The sequence below is a fragment of the Protopterus annectens genome, chromosome 15.part0 (genome assembly GCF_019279795.1).
Source record: "Protopterus annectens isolate FY-2018-M chromosome 15.part0, PAN1.0, whole genome shotgun sequence".
In the NCBI taxonomy this organism is placed as follows: Eukaryota; Metazoa; Chordata; order Ceratodontiformes; family Protopteridae; genus Protopterus; species Protopterus annectens.
The window spans coordinates 451,228,258-451,251,258 of NC_056749.1; the positions used below are offsets into that span (position 1 = coordinate 451,228,258).

At 40.1% G+C, this 23,001-nt stretch overlaps 1 protein-coding gene across 1 annotated transcript in view; it reads right to left on the reverse strand.

The window, feature by feature from the left end:
• Positions 1-740: 740 nt before the first annotated feature.
• LOC122789756 (probable G-protein coupled receptor 83) overlaps positions 741-23,001 on the reverse strand; it is a 534,141-nt gene continuing 511,880 nt past the window's right edge. The window contains exon 5 of the mRNA XM_044057192.1: positions 741-2,555. The gene's annotated coding sequence lies outside the window, so the exon portion shown is untranslated. The remainder of the gene's footprint in view (positions 2,556-23,001) is intronic.

Genomic DNA, 23,001 nt, shown 5'->3' on the forward strand with positions numbered 1-23,001 from the left:
CACAAGATTTTTTTCACATCAGTTAGGGATTGCTCTGTCTACAGTATGTGTGAATTTATGGTTGACAAGACCCCTTTGGAAGGTTACAGATTGCCTGAATACAATGTATTCCCTTCTAACAACAAACAATAAAATATAAATCAAAATAAATCTTCTTGTCTACAAACAATTCCTTTTTTTCCTACAAACAGTAATTGTTTACAATATCTACATTTGTAATTGATTATACTCTGGTTATAATTAATTACACCCTTTCTCAAACAGAGTTCTGATTTAAGTATATCATTTTCTGTTTGTTTTATTCCATTACTAGTCATAACTCTTAGGGCATGAAATGTCTTATACATAATAAATTTTGTGAAGATTAATGTGATTATATTAGGTGTCTTGTTGTGTTCTTTCTTTCTTCTTTTACCTGGTTGTCTTTTTCATGGTTCATTAAGGTCAAGTAAAATAGCTGATGACTGCATTGACTGCAGCCTCCCATGATCAGCTCTCACCTAAAATGGTACAAATGCAACTGTTCAGTTATGACAGAGCTGTTGTCTGCCAGGCACAAGGGGGAAAGGACAAATTACATAATTGCTAAATTCTGGGTTCTGAATAATCATGTTCACTTTTATGTGTATACTCCTTTAGAAACAGAAATGGATCTACTCTGAGATGGACAACATTTACCAAAACATGATACATTTAATGTTTGCAATTTTATATTATTTACACAATACAGTTCATTGCATGTCACACAGAGGAATGTTGCAAAGTTGTTTGCTTTATATATTATCAGCACTGCACTGGCTACCAAATACATCATATTTACACAACTCTCACATTCACTGTTTTAAAAATGATGGGTCCTTTAAGTGAGTGTACGAGTATATTTTCAAAAACAAGAGAAATATACTATGAAGTGATATGTGAGATATATAAGAAAGGGAAAAATCAACAAAGAAGAAGGAGAGTTGCTATTATGGAACCAGTCTGTGCAGACAATGAGAATCACCTTTTTAATTCTAAAGTCAGTCAGCCATCCTTTTAGGGGAGGGAAGGGAAGGGGAGACCCAAGATACCAGAGTCCCTGTTTTTGAATAACAGATCTCGGCTCCAAATTTCATGACCAGGCTGAAGAGTCAGACTGAAGGAGTATGTGGAATGAATGCTGCCTTATGTATATCAAGTAGTATCATTCCTGCCTGGCTATTATCCTGGTTGTGGTCTAGGCAAAACATATGCAATAAATCCAAGCAGATACTATGCTGGATTGCGTGAATTTGATGGTTTGTGGAAATGAACCTGATAGATTTGGCTGCATGCCATATGCATGAGATGGTAATAAATATTAGCAAAGGGGTAGAAAAAAAGAACTCATGTCCCATCTGCATCTTGTTGTGTAAATGCAAGAGCACTGGGCATAGGAGGTGGTGGGCAGTACTGGGCACAAAAGCAAAACTGAATAAAAAGGTATAAAGTACAAGTTTTATCTGTTTTTTTTTTTTTCTAGCAAGTCATCATGCTAAAGCCCACTGAGGAATATCTGCTGCAAATTCTGTCATATAAATTACAAACAGGAGGAGTCTTACATAGATGCGGCATGTCACAATAGGTTTGACACAGCGTTTTTTTACATTTGAAATAATATCCATTGTATGTCACACATTAGACGATAGATATAATGTAAACAAGGGGGACTGCTAACATATGTTTCTGCTGTACTTCTTGTATATATTTTCATTTTGAAATGAATACATTTAAACTCCAAACTCCTATTGCCAACTTAAATCATTCTTTCTGTCATGCGTATGACTATGATATTGATCCTTAAAATATTTCATAATGTATGTAAATTATGCCATAGCTTGTTCCAGGTGCTAACAACATTAGTCTGCAGGTCTGAGTGAGCAAAATGAATATAGTTTTTATACCTTATTTTTCAGTAAACTACATTTGCTTCTATGTAAACGTATATTACCATCTGACAAGGAAGTATACTGTGCTAACCCTGCTTTAAAAGCCAGTTCTTTTAATTTCCTACTTCATTTAATTAATATATATCATTGTGGGAACCTTTCATGATACCTATGGATAATTAGCAGGGGAAACACACTGATAACCAGGATTTTACTAAAGCAAACTGCTGGTAAACAAAGCGGAATAATTCTAGAGATTTCCTAGCCCTGTCTCCCTACTCTGTTGTCATGCCAGTAAGTCTAGTGAAAATATCCAAAGTCTTAATGTGGACCAGTATATTGTTTCAGTAGTAATACTTCATACTTGACCACAGGATTATTGGATGAGTTACTCATATAGCTGGATAGTGCATCTAGAGTGGTAATCCTGAGAATGATGCAGCCACTGTTTAGTTACCACTTGAAGGAAGTTACAAATGCTTATTTTCTGTATAATGTGCCTTGTTGAAATATCAGAAATCTTAAGGAGTAGATGTGTCTGGTGTCCAAATTGCTGCTTTATGAAACTGGATGTGACTTTCCAATGAATGCTTGCAGTGGTCCAGTCAGTATTCCTTTGCATTGCAGTAACATCTGAGATGATAAATCCTGAAAATAAAATGGCAATAATAGAGTCAACCAGTGTAACATATCCATTTGCAGAAAAACAGTATTACATTGATAAGCAGTGTGTGGGTGTGTGTGTGTGTGCATGTGTGTGTGTGCAAGTGTGTGTGTGTGTGTGTGTGTGTGTGTGTGTGTGTGTGTGTGTGTGTGTGTGTGTGCGTGTATATTCATGCATGTGTGTGTGTTAATAAAACCAAAAGATAAAAAAACAAGAGGTCCCTGTCATTACACTGAAAACTCATTTCACTGGAACTTAAATTGTTGAACCAATTTCATTGAAAGCAATGAAGGAAGTGTAGAAGTGTATAGGAAGTATGCAATGGTGTCATTTCTTATCACAAGAGTTGTTAGGGAAGTGAGTCTGGCACAGTATGTGTGAATTGCGATGGTCAGCATCATGTTGTACCCCGTGGTATGTAGATGTCAGTGTTTGTACTCAAGCACTGATTCACTGTGCTTGGTGTTTTTGTTTTCTGAGGCTATGTGATTATGTGTCTAACTCATCCAATAGATCATGGAGTCTAACTCAAACTACAATTCACCAACTAAGTGACAAGACATTCTACTCCACTTATTTACCCATGTTCACGTGAGTGATTAGTGCCGAGTTACCTTCAAGAAAGTCACCAAACTCTATATTAGTACAGCTCCTTAATAAGTTTCACATCTTTTAGTCATATTTCTTTGTGAAAATTGCCCATCCACTCTTTTGCTAGAATGGGCAAAATCTGACCACCACCTTGTTCTTGGCCAGACTAACACAGATACTCCACTTGATATTTCTTAAATATGGTAATGCTTCTTCAAAGTGAACAATTCTCTTAAAAATGAAAAAGGAACATTTATAAAAATGCATTTTATCACAGAACTCATGAACTGTTGCAAAATTGAGATTGAGTCTTCAATAAAGTAAGATTGTTTTATTCCAGTTTAATCTCTAGTGTTTTGGGCAATTTCTCATATAGATATGGCTTACTTTTTCCACTGTATAATTTGGGGAAAAAACAACAGAAGTCATAATTGCCTTCAATTAAATATTGCCAAGCTGCTTACAGGTATTTATCATGTCAAGCTTACCTTCTGTCCAACTGTTACTATACAGGTATTCACCATGTCAGTCTTACCTTTTGTCCATGTGTTGCTATACAGGTATTCACCATGTCAGTCTTACATTTTGTCCATGTGTTGCTATACAGGTATTAACCATGTCAGTCTTATCTTTTGTCCATCTGTTGCTATACAGGTATTCTCCATATCAGTCTTACATTTTGTCCATGTGTTGCTATACAGGTATTCACCATGTCAGTCTTACCTTTTGTCCATGTGTTGCTATACAGGTATTAACCATGTCATAGGTTCATAGGTTCATAGGTTCATACTAGGCTATCTGCCCGAGGGCATTTACAAGCCTAGCCCATAGTTTTGTGGCTTACGCCACCCCTTTAGTATGGGGAACTATACCCATTATTTTGCTGTGCCTCTGTTGAGCAGTGACACTGAGGTAATCCCTGGGGTATATCTGCGATCTCCCATCCATTGGTCAAGATTTCTCTTGAACAAGGCCAGCGAGGTGCTCTGCCTCACATATACCGGGATTTTATTCCACAGCATAGGGAGTCTTTGGGTGATGAATCTATCCCTCCAGCACGTCCTATTAATAGCCGTGTCGAGGTTTAAGTCTCCCGCCCTTGTGGCTCTGACGGATCTAGATTTTTGAGGTGAAGCATATTCATCAAATCTGGGTTTGACATGGCCTTGTATGTTAGGCAAAGGTCACCTCTGAGCAAGCGGTGGCGACTGAATAGAGCTGGAGTTCTTTCAGTCGGGCAGCATAGGACAGATGTTTGAGACCCTTTATCCTTTTGGTGAGGAACTTTTGTGGCCTCTCCAGCTGCTGCAAGTGTCGGGTCAGATACATTCCGAATGGGGCATTGTACTCAATCATTGGTCTGATGAGTGATGAGTATAGGGAGACTATGACCTCCCTTGATCTAGATGAGAATCCCTTCATGATAAGGTGGGCAATGTAGAAGGTCTTCCTAACTACTTTAGCTACATGGGTGTCGAATGACAGACTACTATCAACCTGGGTCCCCAGGTCCCTGATAACTTCTTCTGTACTCAGTGGATTGCCACCTATTTGGTAGCTAGGGGTAACCTTGTTTTTCCCGAAGGGTATGACTATGCATTTTTGGCATTTAACTTTAGGCCATGGCTCTGGCACCAGTTATCCGTTTCTGTGAGACCCCTCTGAAGGATATCTGTGTCAGATGTGTTTTCTACTATGGCCCAGTTTGCAGTCATCTGCAAACTTTGTCAGCCATAACCCTCCTGTGTTTGCTTGTACTTGGAAAAGTAGATGCCAAACAAGAGTGGGCCCAGGACTGAGCCCTGTGGTACACCACTTGTGACAGGCTTTGAGTCTGACATGGCGCCAGCAACTCTGACCCTGTGGGTTCTGTCACTCAGCCAGTTTGCAACCCATCTTGTGATGTATGGGTTAACATTTAAGCTGATGAGTTTTTCAATGATACCCGAGTGGGGTATTGTATCAAAGGCCTTCGCCAGATCGAGGTAGGCTGTATGGACTGCCTTTCCCTCATCAATGGCTTTGGTGACTGTTTCGAAAAAGTCAACCAAGTTTAGAAGGCATGATCTGCCTTTGACAAAGCCAAACTGGGATGGATCCAAAGTCTGCAAATTCCCTATGTCTTTATTTATGAGGTCCATTATGATCCTCTCCATGGCTTTGCAGATAAGGCTTGTCAAGCTAATGGGCGGTAATTTCCAGGGTCGGTGGAGGCACCGCCTTTGTGAAGTGGGACCACAGTTGCAGTGCGCCACTCGCTGGGTATGTATCCAGAGGTAAGACTATGATTAAACAGCTGTCCTAGCTGTGGGTTTAATTCCTCGTTGAGTTTGTGGAGCACACAGCCGGGGACACCATCAGGTCCCATGGATGCTGTGTTTTTGCTTTGGAGAGCAGTTCTCACTTGGGCGTTGGAGATGTTTGGGGGCTGCAATCGCTTGGTATAGATATCTCTCCTTTTGGGGAGGGGAGAAGTTTGCACTGAACCTGTCAGCCAGTATGTTGGCAATGTCTGTAGGATCAGTAATCTTCACATCATTTTGAACTAGTTCTGAGCATATCTGGGAGTTTCCTCCCAGGTTTCTAACATAGCTAAAGAAGGCCTTATGATTGTCTTTTGAGTCTTTAGCTATTTTTCTCTCAAAATTTGCTTTGGATGATTTTATGAGAGCTCTTAGTTTTTTACTTATAGTGATCAAGGGTGTCTTACCTTTTAAGGAATTTGCTCTATCTTGGAGTAGCTTCCTCCTTTTGTTGTAGAGTTTGTTTATGGCTGGGGTCCACCAGAGTGGACGCTTGCCTTTGGTACAAAGAGTCTTTGTTTTGCTTGGGATTGCCTTATCCATGCAGTCCTGCAGGTGCTGGTAGAAGGCATTTGTAAGTGATTCAGCGGCTTGAGTACTGTTTTCTGTCGGCTCGGGGGCCTTAAAGGAGACCACACTAGTCTTTAGAAGTGTGAAGTCGGCTTTCGAGAAGTTCTTTACTGTGGTCTTTTTTATTTCAGGTGGGGGTGGGATGAGGACCTCCAGCGAGATTAGTTTGTGATCTGATCTCACCAGTGAGGGGTATACTTCGGTGTTGAACATTGTGCTCCCATGTTCGTGATGATGAGATCAAGTATGTTTTCTCCTCTTGTGGGGATGGTGACTAGTTGTTCCATGGCATTTGAGTTTATGAATTCCAGGAACTTTTGGGCTAGGGTGTTTGGGCTTGAGTAGTGTTCCCAGTCTATATTAGGGTAATTGAAGTCACCTAGTATGATGGTGTTTGGTGATACATTTATCCCTCTAGTGTTTTCAGGAAGGCCATGTGAGGTTCCTGAGTTTGTGAGGGTGGCCTGTAACATGCTACAATTTGCAGAGCAGTCTTGCCTATGGTTAATTGCACCTGGATGGTCTCCGATGCATCGTGCGTTGCCACCAGTCTTGAGGTGTGGGTGTCTTTGATGAATATGGATACCCCCTCCTTTCTTGGTATTGTCCGGATTTTGGGGCGGAATGCATGATAAGAGGTAAAACCTGATAGTGCTGGGGTGCTCTCAGGAGCCTTGAACCAGGTTTCTGTCACTGCACAGACATCGATGTTCTCCATACTGAGAAGGGCCTCGAGTGCGTGCATTTTGAGATTTAGACTTCTGGCATTGAGCAGCATTACCCTTAGTTTTTTCCTTTTTGTGTTCTAGGGTGGTAGGTTTAGAATTTGAGCCTTGCCTAAAAAGGCACTATGGGGTGGCAAGAGCCTTTGCCAATATCCGGAATCCCAGGGTGACAGGTGCAAGCCGTCCCTTGCGAGCAGCGTGGCTTGTCCAGCATGTCATCCCAGGCAGACAGACATTGGATCCCCTTTGAATGACACCAGAGTTTAAGCCAATTGTTAAAGCTGATCATCTTATCTCTGTATTGTGGCATCATTCTTGGTGAAGGTAGGATACTGCTCAAGGTCAGGGTCATACCTGCCTGGGCTACATAATCAGAGAGCTCCTCAATGTCTCTTTTCATGTAGTCCAAGGAGGTGCGTCTCAGGTCGTTTACACCAGCGTGGACAATGACTGAGTCATATTTGTACCTGCTGTTGAGAGACCTGAGTGCTTGCGTTATGTGGCGGATTCTAGCGCCCGACAGGCAGCTTACTGTGACCTTCTCCTTACTCAGTCTGGTGGCGGGGCGTCAGTGTGTCTGACTATGGAGTCACCAATGACTAGTGTGTCTGGCATTGTGTTTGGCCTTAAGGGCTGTGACTGTTTGACACTCTGACTGTGAGGTCTATGTGTTGCAGGTGTTGTGTTCTGAGGTGGTGGTTGTTTGGGTGTCTGCTTTGGTGGCCTCTGCTGTTTTGGTAGATTTTTGATCAGAGCCGCCGAGTATGTCTTTGTGTGTTTATGTGTATGATATGAGGTTGTGATGGTACTATGTGAGACTGGGTCTATAGTGTGTGTGGTAACCTTCTCCTCCTGACTGGTCTTGCCAGTCCTATGTTGAGAGAGCTCAGCCTCCAGTTTGGCCGTATAGTTGCATCTCGCATGTATTTGTGTTTTGTGGGAGGAGGAGAGGGTTGTCTGTGTACATGAGGCAATTGTAACATTGCCTCAATATTCCCAGGTTCACCAGCTGAGCAGGAGAGGACACTAGCAACTGATCCCTCGACATGCTAGAAGGACTAGACAAAAAACTTTAAAAGAGATTCGGGGCGTGGTGACCGAGAAATGGGGTTTTGCCTTTTTGGGTTGCTATCTATAAGAGTGCCGTATCAAGGTAATAAGTACTGTAGGAGCAAGTGCTAGGTTTAACAGATAGAGAAAAGTCTACTTGGAGTCAAGTAGAGATGATCTTTTAGGTATTAGAGAAAGTGCTAGTAACAGGGATGCTTAAAGGTAAGATTGAAAAGAATGCACTCTGCAGTGTGCACTAGAGAAGTTAGATATGAAAGTAGGTAACTTGAGTTTTACCTGTTTAAAAAGTTAAGGTTTAGTGGAGAGTTACTATTTTTAAAACAGCAAGATGGACTGAAAGGGGTGGTTACTTTTGTATTTTGGTACTATGAAATACTGTAGGATGGCCAATAAATTTAAATAATTGAAGGGGTGGGATTTCAAAAGTGATGGTTTTGTGATTACTCACATAAGCCAGTGAAAGTAGAGAGAAATGAGATATATGGTCAGATTAACATAAGAGGCGGGCAACTAGAAAGACAGTCTCTTTTGAAGTTTTAATATGCTGTTAAACAGAATGCAAGCAAAACACAAGGTAAAGAAAACAAACTACAGTATTCAAAATATAGAAAGGCAATACAGAAATACAAAAAATAACAGCAAACTAACCTTTCCTTCACAGCAAAGTGTAGCAGAGTCTGGATGAGCCTTTCTGGTAAAGCTCTGAAATGTTTTAGTTTACTCCTTAAATAGAAATTTTAGTTCCTAGCTCCACCCCCTCTGTTAACAAGTGATTAACCTTAAGTGACCTTTTCTGTCTTATGAATGAGTCCTTAATTAATCAGTTCTTATTTCTGCCTGACTCAGAACAGAGAGAGCTGTGGTCTCTTTTGAAGTTTTAATATGCTATCTTTTGTCCATCTGTTGCTATACAGGTATTCTCCATATCAGTCTTACATTTTGTCCATGTGTTGCTATACAGGTATTCACCATGTCAGTCTTACCTTTTGTCCATCTGTTGCTATACAGATATTCACCATGTCAGTCTTACCTTTTGTCCATTTGTTGCTGTACAGGTATTCAACATGTCAGTCTTACATTTTGTCCATCTGTTGATATGCAGGTATTCACCATGTCAGTCTTACCTTTTGTCCATCTGTTGATATGCAGGTATTCACCATGTCAGTCTTACCTTTTGTCCATCTGTTGCTATACAGGTATTCACCATGTCAGTCTTACCTTTTGTCCATCTGTTGCTATACAGGTATTCACCATGTCAGTCTTATCTTTTGTCCATCTGTTGCTATACAGGTATTCACCATGTCAGTCTTACCTTCTGTCCATCTGTTGCTATACAGGTATTCACCATGTCAATCTTTCCTTTTGTCCATCTGTTGCTATACAGGTATTCACCATGTCAATCTTTCCTTTTGTCCATCTGTTGCTATGCAGGTATTCACCATGTCAGTCTTACCTTTTGTCCATCTGTTGCTTTGCAGGTATTCACCATGTCAGTCTTATCTTTTGTCCACCTGTTGCTATACAGGTATTCACCATGTCAGTCTTACCTTTTGTCCATCTGTTGCTATACAGGTATTCACCATGTCAATCTAACCTTTTGTCCATCTGTTGCTATGCAGGTATTCACCATGTCAGTCTTACCTTTTGTCCATGTGTTGCTATACAGGTATTCACCATGTCAATCTAACCTTTTGTCCATCTGTTGCTATACAGGTATTCACCATGTCAATCTTACCTTTTGTCCATCTGTTGCTATACAGGTATTCACCATGTCAATCTAACCTTTTGTCCATCTGTTGCTATGCAGGTATTCACCATGTCAGTCTTACCTTTTGTCCATGTGTTGCTATACAGATATTCGCCATGTCAGTCTTATCTTTTGTCCATCTGTTGCTATACAGGTATTCACCATGTCAGTCTTACATTTTGTCCATGTGTTGCTATACAGGTATTCACCATGTCAGTCTTACCTTTTGTCCATCTGTTGCTATACAGGTATTCGCCATGTCAGTCTTATCTTTTGTCCATCTGTTGCTATACAGGTATTCACCGTGTCAGTCTTACATTTTGTCCATGTGTTGCTATACAGGTATTCACCGTGTCAGTCTTACCTTTTGTCCATCTGTTGCTATACAGGTATTCACCATGTCAGTCTTATCTTTTGTCCATCTGTTGCTATACAGGTATTCACCATGTCAGTCTTACCTTTTGTCCATCTGTTGCTATACATGTATTCACCATGTCAATCTAACCTTTTGTCCATCTGTTGCTATACAGGTATTCACCATGTCAGTCTTACCTTTTGTCCATCTGTTGCTATACAGGTATTCGCCATGTCAGTCTTATCTTTTGTCCATCTGTTGCTATACAGGTATTCACCATGTCAGTCTTACATTTTGTCCATGTGTTGCTATACAGGTATTCACCATGTCAGTCTTACCTTTTGTCCATCTGTTGCTATACAGGTATTCGCCATGTCAGTCTTATCTTTTGTCCATCTGTTGCTATACAGGTATTCACCATGTCAGTCTTACATTTTGTCCATGTGTTGCTATACAGGTATTCACCATGTCAGTCTTACCTTTTGTCCATCTGTTGCTATACAGGTATTCACCATGTCAGTCTTATCTTTTGTCCATCTGTTGCTATACAGGTATTCACCATGTCAGTCTTACCTTCTGTCCATCTGTTGCTATACAGGTATTCACCATGTCAATCTTTCCTTTTGTCCATCTGTTGCTATACAGGTATTCACCATGTCAATCTTTCCTTTTGTCCATCTGTTGCTATGCAGGTATTCACCATGTCAGTCTTACCTTTTGTCCATCTGTTGCTATGCAGGTATTCACCATGTCAGTCTTATCTTTTGTCCACCTATTACTATGCATGACGCTTTCAAGATATTTCTGGATCTACATCAGCAGTAGTTTGAGTTCACAGTGCTTCAGAAGAACCCTTGAAGGTGTGTTAACTGGTCAGATGACGATGGTAGGAGGTAGAACTAATCTGGAAAACCTAGGCAAAATATTGTAATGCGGGATTATGCTTGTGATGTGACAGGTTTTAGTCAGGCATGTTCAGAAGTTTGTAGCTATTGGTTTCTGGGGTGAATTTGGAGGATTACATCCATTCCTCTAATTTAACTAGCCTTTGCTTTTTAATTTGTCACCTTCTTATTACTATTTCCATTTAATCTGCCTTCCCTTCTCATTCCTGAAAATGTCCAAAATTCTAGCTTTTAAGCCATAGATAGGCAACACGGTAAAAATCAAATGCTTTAATGAAGAATTAATCCTGGATACAGTTTGGATTGTTGTGCATGTTTCCACTGATCAATCTAAAAACTGATTAATCTAATCACTCTAAAAAACTGATTAATCCTGCCCTCACTGGTATCACTCAAATGCAATGTGTGTTCCTACTGTCAGTTATACTGTACAGAGTGGTATTATCTAATGCCATACTTTATTTTAAACCCATTCTATGTCTTATTTACTACACATTTTATTAGAGATTCATTTTATTCAATAGCAGAACTGAGACAGCAAATAATCCACTTATTTCTGTACACTCCCTCTGATAAAAAATCAGTAAATGTTGCTTGGGTTTATACTGTGTAATATGTAGAGGAAGCTTGTTCCACAGGAGAACTAGGTGTTATAAATTTATCATTATACAGTAACTGACCATTGACATTCAAAAACGAGCACGTTAATTGATCAACCTAACCAGTGTGCCCGCTGTTAATTGAGAATATAGCAACAGTAAAAGTCCGTCCGCTAAAGTATCATTCAGCAGCCAGAATTTTTTATTTATTAGTATGTGTAAGCATGCATTAGTCTGAAGGAAAGAAATTCTAAAACTGAAATGTGTCACTATTTAGTGCCTTTGTTCCTCATAAAATTTGTGGTTTTCCGGCAAATCACTGAGGAATGAAGTCACTAAATAATGACGTGCATTTCAGTTTTAAGCTTTGTTTCCTCCAGACAATGCAAAAGTGCTCCATTACTTGTCCTCTCCTTTATTTAGTCCACATTTCATAAAATATGAAAAGAGCTGGAACCTCCAGACAGTTAGAGGTACTTATCAGAGCAGAGAAAATAAAAATCAGATACGTTCTACAAAACTAAAGAAGCATATCTGAGTTTCCTTGTATTTTCCCTGTCTCTCATACCTCTAAACGGTACGTAAGTTACCTCTTTCTTGCTTTCTTTTCTTTTCTGAAAAATAAAAAAATAAAAATAAAAAGCAACAGAGATCTTCCTAGCTTTCCAAAGCACTGATTTACTGCATGAACGTGGGGACAGATGTCCCATACACATGTATCCAAAACATTATTTAAGAAAAGTAAGTCATTTTTTATTAAATAATGCCATTGTATAATAGCAATAACCAACTCTGTGGTGTGGTATACTATAGCAATAACCCATGCCTGGGTGTGGGTAATGCTGGATTTACCCACTGTTGGTGTGGTTTGGTCACGAGGACGAAGCCCGAGTGGCCAAACAAAGACAACCGTGGGTAAATCCAGCATTACCCACACCCAGATTATACAATGACATTATTTAAGAAAAAAAATAATTACTTTTCTTAAATAATGGCATTGAATAATGCCTCCTTGCTCCCCTTCTGCAGCTGTCTGGTATTCTGCGGCAGTTCTGATGTACTGCGCATGCGTATGCTTGCGCAGTACATCAGAGCTGTGGGTGGAAGAAATGGAAAAAGCAAAATCTCTGTTGCTTTTTACAAACTGTCTCGCTATGTTAAAAGAGTTTAACACAGTGAGACAGCTTTAAAAAAAGCAACGGAGAAAGCAAGCTCTCCGTTGCTTTTTACAAAGTGTCTCTCTATGTTAAAGGAGTTTAACATAGAGAGACAGCTTTAAAAAAAGCAACAGAGAAAGAAGTTCTCCGTTACTTTTTTTAAAGCTGTCTTGCTATGTTAAACTCCTTTAACATAGCGAGACAGTGTGTAAAAAGCAAAGGAGATCCTGTGTTCTCCGTTGCTGTATAAAAAGTATTATACTAATGAAAAAAGTCCAGGCGACTGGACCTTTTTCCATTAGTATAAGTCTGATTTACAATGTGCACGCTGACCAATCAGCATGCACGTTTTGGAATATTAATGGGGATGTCTTTGTATAATGAAGATTTACCCATGGTTGGCTTTGATTAATCACTCAGGCTTCACCATTGTGATTAAACCACACTAACAGTGGGTAAATCTTCAATATATTACACCCAAGTCATCAGTTATTGCTATACTAATTGGGCCGTGTTGATATTTTTACATGGAACTAGGTTTTTGGAATAGGCATTAAATGCGTTTTAATTTGTGGGGAATACAGGTCACAAAGAGTAGAGTTTGACATGATTTGGAAGGCACACATTGCCTTGGCTATTTCAGAATAAGAGAGGTTCTTTAAAACATAGATTCACTTATTTAGAAAATGCTGTTTTTTTTTCTAATTGTGATTGTTTATAAGTTTACTTGTCATATGGAACATTTTATTACATAATGGGGCAAACACAAGCAATGTAAGGGTAATTAAGATGTATTTGAGTTTGGACAAGAATGCACAACAGATGAGATGAGAGAGTTAAAAAGATTTTATGACAATATTGATGATACAATGATTTCAGGACAGCTTGCTATCTATGTTAGTAAATCCCAGATCATGGTATTAGTCTTAAGATGAGTTCCATTTATGTGATAACATACAGATGCACTAGTATTAGATCCCCTCACATGTTTGTCAGTGCTCTGTACAGACTCAGACACCTTGAGTGACATTTTTCCTGTAAAAGGAATATATAAGGAAACAGCTCCAGTGCTTAGTAATAATGATCAACCCTCCTGGCATGTCTAAAGGTCAGTTCCCTGCGCTTTCTCCTATTAACCTGGTGAACTTGGGCATTCTGAGGCAGTGTAGCAACTGCCTCATGTACACAGACAACCCTCTGCTCTTACCTCCCAACACTCTTGACTTGTGAGAGATGCACTTATATATCCAAATTGGAAGCCATGCACTCTCAAGCTAAGACCGGAATAGCTGGTCATGAAGATAAGGTCAACACCTGCATCACACCACATGCAATCCATAGCCCTCCAGAACAACCACCATCACAGTTCTCACATAAAAACGCAAACCACACACCCACCTTTGTGGAGCCTCTCAAGAGAAATCTACCCAAACAGCAGAGAGCTCCAAGGCAGAAATGCTCTCGACCACCACAACACAGCACAAATCACAAGACACATAGCTCACCTACACAGTGTGCCCCTCAACCTAAGCCCCTAAGGCAAAACAGCTTGCCCGATACACTAATCATAGGTGACTCGATAGTGAAGCAAACTGATGCCCCACTCACTATGTTGAATAAGAAGAAGGTAACAGTCAGCTGTCAATCAGGTGCCAGAATCACACACACAACACAATCACTCAGGTCACTCCACAACAAATACAAGTATGATTCTGTCACTGTGGGTGTGAATGATGCACCTCCCTGGACTACATGAAAAGAGACATGGAGCAGCTCTCAGATCATGTGGCCCAGGCGGGTATGCCCCTACCCCTGAGCAGCATCCTACCATCACCCAAAATGATACTGCAGTAAAACCAGAAAAAGATTGACTTCAACAATTGGCTAAGTTTCTGGTGTCATTCTAAGAGAATCCAGTATCTATCTGCTTGGGATGACATGATTGACAGACCTTGATTCTTTGCCAGAGATGGCCTGCATCTGTCACCCCTAGGTTTCCAGATACTGGCTAAGGATCTTGCCAACCCTACAGTGTCTTTTTAGGTGATGTTCCAAAGACCAGACAACCACTGTAACAGCTATAAATAAATGCAATTTGAAGGTCATGCTGCTCAATGCTAGAAGTCTAAATCTCAAGATGCACTTACTCGAAGCACTCCTCAAAATGGAGAACGTCTACATTTGTACTGTAATGGAGACCTGGTTAAAAGCAGCAGAAAGCACCCCAGCGCTACCAGGCTATAACTAATTACACACCTTTCAGCCCCAGAACATGGACCGAAGCACCAAAGGTGGTGGTGTCTCCATATTCATAAAGGATATGCACACCTGCAAACTAGTAGCCCAGCATAACACATCTGAGATAATTCAAGTAAAACTAACATTGGGTAAGATGGCGATTCAGGTCAAAGCCTGTTATAGGTCCTCAACCATGTCCCAAGACTCTCACTCCATGTTTCTAAGCACCCTGGTAACTATTAGGGTCCAACCCAACACTCTCATACTAGGTGACTTCAACTACCCCTCCATCAACCAGGAAAACTACTCATGCACCAATACACTGGACCAACGTTTCCTGGAATTCATCAATTCCAGTGCCCTGGACTAGCTCATTCTTACCTCCACTAGAGGAAGTAACATCCTTGACCTAGTTATTACTAGCATGGGCAACTGTTGTTTTACAAAAATAGTCAGTTTCTCCCTGGTTAGATCTGACTGAAAACTAATCACCATGGAAATCCATATCTCACTCACACCCCCACAAAGGTAACCATTATGAAAAACTTCCCAAAACTGACTTTGGGCTACTAAAAACAGAGGTGGCTAACTTCACAGCACCCATGTCAATGGTAAAAATGTGCATGACTGCCAAATTATACACCAATGCACTGTATGAGCATGCACATAAATGCATGGGACTAGCCATACCCAAAAGAACCAAGACGCTCTCTGCCTAAAAAGGAAGCCAATCTGGTGGTCCCCTTCCATTAATAAAATTTACTACAGAAAGAAGAAACTGTTGCAGAAAAAAGTGAAGTACCAGGACTGGAAAAACTCCCTTATTAGCCTCAATAAAAAGTTGAGATCCCTCATCAAAACGTGTAAAGCCAGCTATGAAGGCAGAATTGTGGCAGACACTAAAAACAACCACAAAGCCTTCTATAGTTATATCTAAAATCTCCACGGCAATACCCAGGTTTGCTCTGAGTTACTGCACTGTGGTACCTCCTATACTGAGCCAACAAATATTGCCAACATACTGGCCGACAGATTTAGTGCCAACTTTACCCCTCTCTCCCCCCTAAAGAACCAATCACATTACCGGAGGAATGCCAGGCACCCAGCATTACTGCAACACATGCTAAAGCTGCAGTGTCCAAGGCTAAGAATACAGCTTCCATGGGACCCGACAATATCCCTGGATGTATTCTACATGAACTACAAAGTGAACTGACACCACATCTGTGTGCTCTGTTCAATCACAGTCTCACCTCAGGCTTTGTCCCTACCGAACAATGCACTGCTACAGTCATTCCTCTCAATAAAGGGGGAGCAACTACAGACCCTGGGAATTATCGCCCCATTAGCCTGATGCATCTGATATATAAGGCATCATCAAGGACCTAATTTGCAAGGATATACGGAATTTCCAAACTCTAGATCACACGCAATTTGGTTTTGTGAAAGGTAGATCATACCTACTCAACCTGGTTGACTTCTTTGAGCCAGTTACCAGAGATGTGGATGAGGGCAAGGCAGTTCATACAGCCTACCTTGATCTGGCCAAGACCTTTGATACCATTCCCCACTCAGGAAGCATTGATAAACTCACCAAACTAGGCCTCAGCCCCTATATCATTAGGTTGGTTGCAAACTGGCTCTCAGATAGAACCCGCAGTGTGAAAGTAGCGGTCTCCAAGTCAGACTGCCGACCAGTCATGAGTGGAGTCCCACAGGGATCAGTCCTGAGTCCTCTCCTGTTTGGCATGTACTTCTCTGAAGTCCAGGACAACACAGAGAGACTCTGGCTGACCAAGTTCACAGGCAACTGCAAGCTGGGACCCATTATTAACACTCCAAGTGATGTAGACATCCTACAGAAAGGCCTCACTGAGACCAATGACTGGTGTCGAAACCCTGGCCTTAAGCTTAATGCCAAAAAATGCGCCATCATCCCCTTTGGGAAAAACCCAAGTTCCCACTAATTACCACATCGATGGGAGCCCACTGAACACTGAAGGCATTATAAGAGATCTGGGGACACATGTTGACAGCAACCCCTCCTTTGACCACCACATTGCCACTGTGGTCAGAAAGTCCTTCTATGTGGCACATCTCATTATCAAGGGTTTTGCATCCAGAAAGAAATAGGTCATCATCTCTCTCTCTGCTCTTCCCTCATTAGGCCAATCATGGAGTATAGTGCCCCATCTGGCATGCACCTCACTAGACACATGCAACAGCTGGAAAGGCCACAGAATTGCCTTACGAAGAGGATCCTTGGCCTTAAACACATGTCCTACATGGACAGGCTCAAAAATCTCCAACTATTCTGTGTCTCATATCATCTACTAAGAGGTGATCTCTGCTTGACTTACAGAGCCATGTCTGACCCAGCTCTGTTAGAAATGCTACATCTAAAGAAATCCCCATACCTCCACACCACACACTCCAGAGACCTCAACTTCATTACCACAATCAACAGAACATGCTGAAGGGACAGGTTCATAACCCAGAGACTGCCCATGCTCTGGAATAGACTTCCCATATTCGTCAAGCAGAGCACCTCACTGGCCTCTTCAAGAGAAATCTTGATGAGTGGATGGGAAATAGAAAGCTTACTCCAGGGATCGCTCCAATGGGTCTACTTGATAGAGGCACTGGGAACTAACATCAGGTGGCATGATGCCAGGGCACTTCTATGGGCTATTCTAGTAAAGATTCCAGGGCCATTAGCCTAGTACACACCTATGAACCAGGGTCAGTAGAGTGGCCACCATTATGGAAGGAGATGACTATGCTAATTCAACATTTAGTTATATATCTTGCAGGGACACTATTTTGGATAGGTGATGCCTTATACAAGTATGGTATCTGTCCCATGAATATCTCTTTTTTTTTTGTTACAGGTAAGGAGGTTGAGACTCTGTCATTAATGAGGATGATAATGATGAAGGGGACTTGACCATATGTGATATATGGTGACCAAGGGTATAGAAGGGAAGAGAGAATATAGAGTTGATTTTAACAATTTGGTAGAAAAATGTTTTTAGTGCCTTTTAAGAGGTAAAATGTGAACACACTCAGTTGGCAATGTCATATTTTAGTTTGTGAAGAAATGCCTGTTCAGCTTTTGGGTTTTGGCTTTCTAATCAAATACTTTGCGATGCCAAATGATTTTTTGCAGCATGATGTCCCCTGCTCTGAAGTACAATGACCCTGAAGCTAATAATGTTTTGATTTGGGGAACATGAACACAGTCAGCTTCATGAGGGGTATGGAAAAATTGCCCACCTAATATCCACACGCAGGAGAGGAATATTGCTATTATATAATGACATTATTTAATAAAGAAATTGCTTACCTTTCTTAAATAATGTCTTTATATAACAGCAGTTTAGTTTTCTTCCACATTATCTTCTGAAGTACTGCATATGCATATGAGACTTTCATTCCCAAGCCTGCAGAGCACATTAGGGAAGTTCAGGAGCAGCAGAGAGAAGAGAATCTGCATTTCTGTATCTTTCTTTTTTTCTGTTTAAAAAAATCAAGGTTTTAATAGGGATAGCAAAGAAATGCAAGGAAAATCAGGTATGTTTCTGTCTCACTAGTTCTGCAGAAAGTACCTGATTTTTTTATATTTTACTATGCCCTTCCCCCAATTTATATCAATAGAAAGTCAGGTTGCTCAGTGCTACTTCAGCAGCTGGACATTTTTCATTTGGTCTATGCTCAATTCACAATGGGCACGCTCGCTGGTCATTTCAATCAGTGTGCACATTCTGGAATACTAATGACTTCTTGTTCAATTAATCAATAACCAATGAGTAGGTGGGCATGGTATATTGAACAAGGTCAACCATGGGTAAATCTTCAATAAACCCACACCAGCAAGTCAGTTATTGCTATTATACAATGGCATTAAGAAATAACTGTCTTACTTTTCTTAAATAATTTATTTGAATAATGGTGCCGTGATGTTCTTCCACATTATTTCTGCATTCTTCTACTTTGTTAATGGACTGCTCATGCACGTGGGTCTTACATTCCCTTGCTTACACAATACATTAGTGCTTTAGAAAGGAAATCAATGGAGAAAGAAAGATCTCCATTTTTTTTTTAATGCAAAATCTGGACAGTTTAAAAGTACGAGAGAGACAGGACAAAAACAGAAGGAAAATCAGGTACATTTCTTTAGTTTTGCAGAATGTACCTGATTTTCCTTGTATTTTTTTCTGCCGACTTTAAGTACCTCTCAACCTCTTAGCTCAAGAAATCTGCAAAGACTTAAATAAGGGGCGGCAAACGTCCCTACTATAAGTGTTGCTCTTATAAACTTAGAAAGCTGCTAGAATAACAGGATTTATGCTATTGTGCATTGAATGATGAATACTTTGAAGCTGAAATGTGTTGTCATTATTTAGTGACTTCATTCCTCAGTGAGAAAACCACAGATTTTATGAGGGACAAACCTAAAATATCATGCAAAATTTTGGAAATTATGAAAATTTGGACACCTGAGTACACTTCCATAATATACACTAACAAAAGAAAGGCCAGTTAGATTTCAGCAGCTGGACTTGTTTTTATTGATATATGCTTGATTTTACAATAGGCACGCTGGTTGGGCTGACTAATCATTGTGCTTGTTTTTGAATACTAATGACCTAAGATTGTATAATAATGCTTTTATTACGGTCAACCTAGACCACCTCCCCCGACTAGAATAGGTGGGCTGGCATTGAGCACACACTACCATCCTTCTCACACCTGCTCCCTCCAGTGCCTGTTCCATTAATTAAACACAAGTCATCAGTAAGTGTTTTATTTCTCTGCACCACAAGTCTGCTTGGTTCATTTCTGAACTATCGGTTTCTTTTTGTGTACTCTTCTTCAGTTAAGCTTAAGCCTTAAATATGCAATTTTCACTATTGGTCTATTAATTCTTCATTCTCGTATCTCACCTAATGTGCAATCAACTGCAATAGTGGCCTATATTATTATAACATCTGTGTATCTGTGATCCAGCACACACACGCACACACACACACACACACACACACACACACACACACACACACATGCATGCATACACACACATGCACGCATGCACACACATGCACGCATGTATACACACACACACACACACACACACACACACACACACACACACACACACACACATCAGTGCCTCTTATGCCTCCCAGAAAAAAGAGGATCTTGTCAAATCATTTTGGCTGTTAACCTTCACTCTGCCAACAGAGAAAACTACTGTCATTAGAGTTTTAATTCCTGCACCCCCAGCATAGGAAGACAAGCTAAGCTTTATATTCCCTCCCTGTGAAGTTATTTAGTTATTGGAACACTACCTGAAAAATGTTAAGAATGCTGGAACAAAGTCAGTCTAAGGCACTGAGCCTTGCAGGCTGCCATACTTCACAGCACTGTACTTTATTAACTTAAGCACAATTACTAATAAAATTACTTTCACTGTCCTTTTTCTACATTTTTGTGCCATTTGGATCCTGTTCATGAACTGCTCTACTGTATTCTTTTTATTATTTTTCTGCTTATCTTTAACTAAAAAGATTGAACCCATTAATGTATGTATATATACATATTCTAACAAGCAGAAGTATGCATGCACTATTATAGGTCTCATTATGTGCAATTAAGTATAATTATGTCACAATCTTAAACTTTGTCATTCCTGTACCTGGGTTACTCAGAAATTAGGGAGTCTCCTTACATGTAGTTTTCCTTAAATCTGTACCAGTCACACAACATTTTGTATCACACACAGTAGAATGCCAAAAGATGCATGTTACTGTCTCTTTATTGATCCAGTTTTTGCAATATAAGTTTTCAATTACCTTTGTTAGGTCGTGTTAGAAATATACATTTGAACATATATGTATACGTCTGCTTCTTAGAATATATATACATACATTAAAGTGTTAAACTTTTTTTAGTTGAAAATAAGTATAAAAATAAAAAGAAGACAGCAGAGAGAGAAAATCTACATATGATCAGCACCTTAATTTGCAAGAAATGGTATACATTTTGCTACCATACTCATTCTGTAGAATTCACTAGTAAGGTTGTGTGTAATTAAATCTTTTTTCAGTATTTGTAAACCTCAACTGGGATAGGCATACTTCACATGAAGGAAAACTGCTGCTTTGTAAGAGCATGTTCAGGTGAGGGCTTGCTAGCTGAAGCAGTACTCTTTAACTTTTTCTATTTCAAACAGACAAGCACATCTCACAGGAAGTGTATATGCCATATCCTTTTTAAGTCACGGTCCTGCAAGCTGATTATGCTTCTCAGATCTTGTGATGAAACAATGACATAGTAAGCAAAATTTAAGCAGTACTGGCCTCTGTTAGGCTATTAGTACAGAAATGATAAGCTCAGTCACTGCGATGCAAACCTTTCTTATTTTCAGAGCTGAAAGATGCAAAGTACTCCAGATATTATTGCATGTATTACCTTGTATGTAAGAGTCGTGAAGGTGAAAATCAGGGGCAACATAAAATTCATCAGGATTTGAAGTTCTGAGTTCTTCACATATGATGAAGCATTATAGAAAAAACATGGTTGTGGCATAATTCCAAGCTAATTTCCATGTATGGTAAGCTTGATGATCACAGCATACTCTTTTAACATAAGGACGTAAAGAGAGAGTTCTGTAGCATACAGAAGTTTCAACAAATAACCCAACAATAATAAGTTATGCATTATGACAAAAGCCCCATACAGGATAACGTCACAAAGCTGTGCACTGTATAAATATTACAAGTCGATGAATATCTGTCTAGAAGTCACAGATGAATGAAGGTAGCAAAGCAACTTAAGATCGTTGCTTCACAACTCTGGGGTTGAGTTCTGATTATCTTGTCTATATCTGAGTAGTTTATATGTTCTTCCTGTGGCTACTTGAGCTTTTTCTCTATATTGTGGCTTCTTCACACAAGCATAGTAGTGAATGGCTACTATAAGCTGTCCATATAGATTGTGTTTATCCTTTCCTTGTGGCCCAGATCATGGCTGAGGAGGTTCTTGAGTCACAAAACTATCTGACATGCTACAAGACGGTCTACAAACCAAAACTCCAAAGTACATTCTGTGCAATGGATAATTATTGAAATAAAACATGCCAAGTTAAAATGGATATCATTACATACTTTTTATATTGCATATAGCAATACATGATGTAGAACTGGATAAAGTATTGTCCACTGTAGTATAGTAGTTTTCTGAGAGATCATTGCATCATTCTGGAAGCTATATCAAGTGGACCAATAATGCAGATACATATGCAAGGAAACAGTGGAGTTTACATCTAAGTACAACCTGTATGTCTGACCTGCAGATTCTGGACATCAGGCTACTGGACACTTGGCTGCAGCACATTCTGCTGTCAGCCATAACTGCAAGTATCTTCAGAAAAAAATAAGCATACATACTAACCAAATCACACTGCACCATTGGCGCCAGAACCATAGGGCGAGCAAGGAGGGGCACCCCCTCAATTTTCCACTTGCAATGTCTCAACCATCTCTATTGCATCAGCTTTGCAACGTCGCAAATGCATGCCGGTTTGAATACAGGATGTCACTTAGCAGGTGGATTTTCTTCCAACTGCAGAGCCACAATACAGGATTTACTTAGCAGGTGGATTCGGGCAGAGTGGTGTGTAATTTACAGTCCACTGGTGTGTGTGTGTGTGTGTGTGTGTGTGTGTGTGTGTGTGTGTGTGTGTGTGTTTGTGTGTGTGTCCCCAACAGGATACATCAGGTGGCTAGTGGTACACAAGCTCAAACCCTGCACCTTGGGTGAAAGTAAAAAGAGCCTAAAGTCCCTAGCCACCATCACTTATGAATTTATGCCTCACATTTTTGTTTTGTTCTGTTCCTCATTAAATCTCTGGCTTTCAGGAGCAGTAAAACAAAACCTTTTATGCTAGCAAATTTCTAAATTTATAAGATTAGTATTTGAAATGTGTCCCTATTTTGGGGCTGTATTCCCCCATTATTGTCTTTGTTCTGTATTTTTGTGCTAGGAGGTTGAGATCTATGGTGATAAGTGAGAACTGAATTCACTAAATTATAGCCATTTAAGTTTGTCTTCCTGTCTTTCAGGAAACTGCTGATTTAGCTTAGTGGTATGTTGTTCTGACTGTAG